We start from the raw sequence: 6,965 nt of genomic DNA on the forward strand, positions 1-6,965 counted from the left end.
ATGTTCAAAATACCTGGTTTAGTATTAACCACAAAACTAACTTATGTGTTATTTATCATTTCTTCCAGGTCAACAAAGGAAAAAAAATAAATAAGAACTGATCTTTGGGCAGAAGGGATAAATGGGCATCTCTGACTGCCTCTAATCTACCAGTAGCCTCCTGGGTTGACACTAGTGGACTTTGCAGAAAGAATGCTGCAAAACCATTGGAAGGTCAGCTCACATCCTTTGTTCAGCAGTCCCTGCAACAAGCTAATTCCAGCACTGCACCGGGGCTTGACTTCAGCAGGAACTCATTGCCTGACTCCAAAAGGTAGCCCAGAAGGAAATTAACCTCAGTGCAACAGATAACCAGGGGAACAGGAGATGAGTAAGAGGTGGGAAGAACTGAGAATGAGCTAAAACATGCAGATTGGTTGTACTAATATTTCTGTCAGGCTTAATTCCCATGACTGGCCTCACCCAGGACACCCTCTGCACAGAAGCCCTATCAACACTATTGCCTAAATTTTGGTGTGCCTGGTTCTTGGCTCATTCTGAGGTCTCTGCTGCAGTCATGTCTCATGATGGGTGTGCCTGGACTGTTTGAATGGATCTGGCTCACCACCACTCCTAGCTAGCCCCTCCACAGTGACAGTCTTGTAGGGCTGTGCCTGTGGGTGAGGGAAAAGCCTACTTGTGAGACCCAAGAGGTCTCATTCAGTACTTTGCTGCTCACTTGCTAATCAAGTATTTCCATCAGATTCGAAAATAAAAAAAATAAAGTAAATAAATAAATAAATAAATAATAAAATAAAATAAAAGTTCAGATAAAGTAATGTTCCAAAAACATTATTTCTAAGAGCTCAGGACACCAGAAAACAGAGTGATATTTGCTGTCTCGTCGCTGCTAGAAAGCGGGAGAGGGAGGCATAAACACACATACAAAAATAATGCTATGGAAAAAAATAATAAATTTTCTTCCCTGAAAGAAAATAATTTCCCAAAGCCAGATTACAAACCAGACAATTTGCTGAGGTGGTGCTGTTCTTGACCTAGCTGGAAACAGCCTTTCCCTCAGCCTTCACGCTCTGCCCAGGGGCAGTGCAGATGACAAACAGAAGTCCGCGGTTGTCAACAGAGTAACGTCACAACCTCTGATACTGTAAATTGGCCCTACAGAACTAATCCAGCCTTGCATATACAGGCATAATTAATGTGAAGTGACACACAACTGTGATCTGATAATGAGGTAACGGAACTGCCATTGCTCTCTGATGCAATGATAAATGATGTCCTTTCTATTTCAGGAGGTTTGAGGCAGAAGAAAGCTTTAACCACACACAGTGCAAGAGAGAAAAGGTATTATACCTAAAAATAACAAAAAACATTAAGTTGCAGCTATATTGCAAATAACCCACACAGACATTTGGCCCTGTATTCTTGTGCTATGCTATTTCATTGTGCATACACTGTCTATATACCTCTATGCTCCTTTCCTCGTATGGATCCTGACTGAGACCGCAAGTAATTCTCAGTACCTATGTATATGTGCATCCCAAATATTATTTCACCCTCAATAAGGTTTTTTTTTTTCACAAAGTGTTTACAAGGTGACTGGGAACTAAAAGACTTGGATAGCCTTTCAACAGTGTTCAGGGAGTTCACCATAAGTGGGGCTATTTTGACTGCAGTATATGCCTTCCTATCTGTACTACCCAAGTATTTGGCAGCCTAACCAACAGATTGTTACATACTAGCAGCAAAGATTCTAGACCTGCAGCTCATCTCTGCTCCGCCAAGTCAAGCATGTTTCTGATGTGCAGTTGGCTAAGAGGCCAAAAGCATGAATGGCCAGTGACAGTAAGAGGTAGGTTTTAGGCTTCACGGATGAAAAGTAAACTACAGTTCTAGCAGGGCTTATGCCCTGATAAAGAGGTACAGTTTCCCCCTGAGGAAAGGGTCCATGCCAGTGCTGACTAGACCAAGCACCGGTGAGGGTGACTATGTATGTATGGGCAGACAGAGGTTCATGTGCCTCTTGCAACTCTTCTTGATCAGAAATTTGATCATTCCAGCTTTTACCATCAGAACTCACACTGTAGAAGAATTCATGAGTTCGCTTGTATTCCCCTCAAAAACTACAGGGGACAAATAATTAACCATTGCATTATTCATCCACAAGTACAAGAAAAGGTAGTAAGGAGAAAGATGATGAAACAGCAGAAAGCCCCCACATTTTCCCAGTACACAGGTTACAAATTTCAAGAATGCTTGATAGAGGATAAGAAGGAATATTGTCTGCATCTAGTAGTCAGTAAATCCAGTTTTAGTGTTCATATGTTTCTCCTCTTACGTTTAGAAATTCTATTTGCTTAGGTATTCCATACAATCATAAAATCATGAAATCATTTAAATTGGAAGGAATCCTTAAAGGCCATCCAGTCCAACCCCCCTGCAATGAACAGGGACACCTGCAGCAGATCAGGCTGCTCAGAGCCCCATCCAGCCTGACCTTGAACTTCTCCAAGGACAGAGTATCCACTGCTTCTCTATGCAACCTGTTCCATTGCCTCAACACCATTATTGTAAGGAGCTTTTTCCTTATTTCCAACATAAATTTCTCCACTTTTAGTTTGAAATCACTTCCTTTTGTCCTATCCCATCAGACTCTACTAAAGTATCTGTCCCCTTCTTTTTTAAAGCCTTCCTTTAGATACTGAATGGTTGCTATCAGTCTCTCCAGAGCATTTTCTTCTGCAGCTCTCTCAGGCTGTCCTCATAGGGGAGGTGCTCCATCCCTTGGATCACTTCCCGTTGTCCAGTCAGTTCTAAAGAAATGGAAACCTGCCAAGTTTTCACTTTTAAAAGCTAGCATTTGCATAAGGCCATGAAACAATAACAAGCCATCCACAGGGTGTTATGTTAATATTTTATTTGGCAAATACATCAATCATTACCCCAGAACAAATCGTACTATTAGTGAAGTAAAATATTCCCCATGCAGATCAGCAGCTCCTTCATACCAGGAGCTGAAAAATAAGTACACTGTCTACTTAAAGAACAAAAAATACTCCTTGCAAAACAGTACAAAAGCTCTCATGGTGTTCCATACTCCAAATTAGCTACAAGTGCCTAACAAAGAAGGCATTAAAACTTTCTTAACACAGAGAACTTGGGTGGGGCAATTCCAGATATGTATACAGACTAGGAGAAGAGCTCATTGAGAGCAGCCCTGTGGAGAAGGACTTGGGGGTCCGGGTGGATGAAAAGCTGGACATAAGCCAGCAGCATGCATTTGAGGCCCAGAAGGCCAACAGTATGGTGAGCTCTCACTGAAGACCCATCTAATACTGTACAGCTTTGGGATTCCACTGTCTGGAGAAACGTGAGATTTTCTATTCTATCCTATATTTCCTTATCATGTTAGCTCCGATAAATGGCATTTCAAGTCATACTTTACAGAGCCTGAGTGCCTTTGCTACTGGAATCATAATGAACCAGCACCTCCTGGTGCCAAAACATTCAGATGTTTTCCCAGAAGCAAGCCTATAGTTTTAAAAATCATTCAGATTTACCAAGGTAATGATATTATATCTTCTGTCTTTCATGTGAAGCAAGTACTAACTGACCAAAAAAAATTGTCTTGGAATCTTTAATGTCACCGAGCCTATAAAATGTTTTGTGCTGTCTTATGGCTTTATTACTTCTCTGATTCCCTACTGAAGGACACTCAAATAGTGTGTGATTTTCAGTTCATCTTTATGATTCTGTCAGTAGACTGAGCACTCCTTGCCTCCCTCTGCTGTTGCATTCTGAACAACCTTTCCATCCGTTTGAGGAACTGAAGACAATGAAATAAAATAATTCCTTATAGTATTTAGTGCTATCACGATTTTACTGTCATGATTTGTACCTTAATTCATTATTTGTGACTGGTATTCCCTGACAAAACCAGCCTAAATCAAGAAAAGCCTAGATAGCTGAGGTGCCCAAACACACTTACAGAAAAGGACAGATGATGGAAGTATGAAATGCATCTCCACTGGCAGGCAGCACAGTCTGCTTCTCACAATTAGAGCTGTGATTGATGGCCTTGCACTGTTCCAAAGCGTGGTGGCAATTTAGCAGAGGACACAGGGTAGCAGTGACCCAGTCAACCTGTAAGTGCATGTAATTTTATAGAAAACAGGGATACAGAAAAGCCATTTTGCTTTACAGACAAATGGATTTCTTCCAGTTTTTTTGCAGACTCCTCCAAGTTAATAACTTGTCTGTTTATGCACTGGAAAGAAGCTTATAGTGCCCATCCCCACTATTCAAGTAAGCTCAGCCTCTAGAGAAGGGGAAAGATGGGAGCTGGTAGAGCTTCCTCTGGAACCCAGAGAAAGGCTCCTGTCCCACCTAATTTGCTTGCATTTATATAATAGGTTCACAGTCATCAAAGCTGAAAAGGAGCCAGATGTGTCTATAAGCAAATATCTGATCCATTCAACTCTAAATCACGCAAAACCTTCAGGAAGAAGGAGCAGGTTACTGCAGTGGGTGTGCAAAGGGTACACAGGCACCTCCACCTGTTGACCTGATCTATCAACTAGAGGTCTGTGCTGTCTGTTAGGGTATCAGACCAGACACGGGCATGTGACAGGTGCACTGTGACTCCTCAGAATATTAGGAGTCCTAGTTTTATTATAAAACCTGCTTAATAGCAGTCATCTACTTGCATGTTGTCACAGAGTTATCTAGACCAATCTATGGTCTTACACCCTCTGCTACTCCTCTTACACATATGCACTAAGAAGCTTGGCAAAAAGTTGCATGAATGCATTTGCGATAGGTTACTGATACTAAAGGCAAATTCGTTGTATTCCCTATATAAATTAAACACTAACACATCTCAAAAAGTTTTCTGCATTTACTATCCATGTGCTGTCAGTTAGGAACTAAGGACTTCGTTCACTAATTGTGAATAAACCTTTTCAGTTTTAATTTGCCTCATTGTATGATATGGCTTTTTAGGTTTTTTTCATGAATGGAAGCAATAACTTTTCTTAGTTTGCTCAAGCAAATCCTCTAAGCAAAATGAGTTCTCTTGTCATTTATCATAAACTGGAAATGAAATCCTTGGAGGGTATTCTTTTACTTGGTGACGCAAGTCTGTCCAATTTTTTTTTTGCACTGTTTGGGTCAGGTCATTTACTCAAGTAATTTATAGTGGAATGGGATGTATTCAGAGAACAGAATCTAGTTTGTGACCAAAATGGTCAGCAATTGTCTGGACTGTGAAATTACCTCCAGTGCTACGTAAAAGTGTCTTTCTTAAAAAGACAAAATGGAAGTATTTGCAACTAACTACCATCAGGAAGTCACTGTTTGGAGGACTGATTAATGTCCTGATAGAAACAGAATGCCTGAAAAGGCAGTAGCTTTGAAAGTGTCACTTCTGTGGTGTACATAATTAGTAGGTTCATCTTTTCTTCCGAGAGGGAAAAAAAAATTGTATTAAAATGAAAAACAGACTTATATGCTGAAAAGTCCAAGATAAACTGGACCGCATGAGCTTGAATTCACTTTAAGTAAATCATATACAACAATTGGCATTTCTGAGCAATTTACTTGACAAAAAAAAAAAATAAATAATAACCATCAAAGAAAACCAAAGTCAACTGCTCTCATCTGCAGGGCGCAAACTGCTAGTTTACCCTCACTAGCCCCCTGCAGGACACTTCTAGCTGACTCCTTTCTGAGCAGTAGTGGATGCCTGCAGAGGAAGCACAATATACTGCAGCACTGCTGCATGTTTGAATAGAGGACTGGTTGGCATTCATCTGGGAGTCCTATATGAGGACACAAGTGTCTCAAAAACATTAAGCTGCTCTCTAATTTCTTGTTATTCTTTCTCTCCTATCCCTTAGAAATACATAGAATCAAAGAATCACAGAATATTTTGAGTTGGAAAGGGCCCATAAGGATCTTTGAGTCAACTCCAGGCTCCACAGTGGACCACTCAAAACTCAGACCATGTTTGAGAGCACTGAGGTAATGTCCTGCCTTCAAGATGCCGCTGAGGTAACCTACAAGAGAAAGAATCATAGAATCATAAAATTGTTCTGGTTGGAAAAGACCTTAAAGTTCATCAAGTCCAACCACACCCTAACCATACAACCCCAACTCTAACAGCCCTTCGCTAAATCATGTCCCCGAGCACCACATCCAAATGGTTTTTAAACACATCCAGGGATGGTGACTCAGCCTCCTCTCTGGGGAGGCTATTGCAGTGCTTAACAACCCTTTCTGTAAAGAAGTTTGTCCTGATATCCAACCCAAGCTTACCCTGGCACAACTTGTGGCCATTTCCCCTCATCCTGTCACATGTCACCAGTGAGAAGAGACCAACTCCACTCTCGGTGTAAGCACCTTTTAGATATTAAAAGACAGCAATAAGGTCTCCCCTCAGCTTTCTTTTCCCTAGACTAAACAGCCCCAGTTCCTTCAGTCAGACTTCGGTGTAAGCCCCATAGACTCAATTAATAAATACGACCTGTATTCACACGAAGTCAATATTGTGTTTCTCTTAAGCCTATTTTAACAGCACAGTTATTTCTAGCAGTTACAAGCTAACCAAGCATTTCAGGAAGGATTTATAATGTCTTATGAGATCCTTACTACATAACCACATAACTCTTCCTAAATTAATGACTTATATAACGACTCAACTTCCCTCTGACAAAGAGGAACAGGGAGGGAGGACAGAATCACTGACCAAAAGGGACAGGGGAGCAGGAAAGGGAAACAGACTATGAAAACGAAGTCTCTCGTTTTCATCTTCCTGCTTTCCGGTTAAGAAAAGAAGAGAGGTGTGGGTGTTTGCTTGTTTGTTTTTGTTTTGTTTGCTCATTATCTTAACTGCTGGCTATCCGCTCTCTATCACTAACAAAGTTCGTCAGAGCCTGCTCGAGAGCGGCGCCAGCTGAGGAAGTTTGGGC

This window comes from Excalfactoria chinensis, chromosome 1 (genome assembly GCF_039878825.1).
Source record: "Excalfactoria chinensis isolate bCotChi1 chromosome 1, bCotChi1.hap2, whole genome shotgun sequence".
Lineage (NCBI taxonomy): Eukaryota > Metazoa > Chordata > Aves > Galliformes > Phasianidae > Excalfactoria > Excalfactoria chinensis.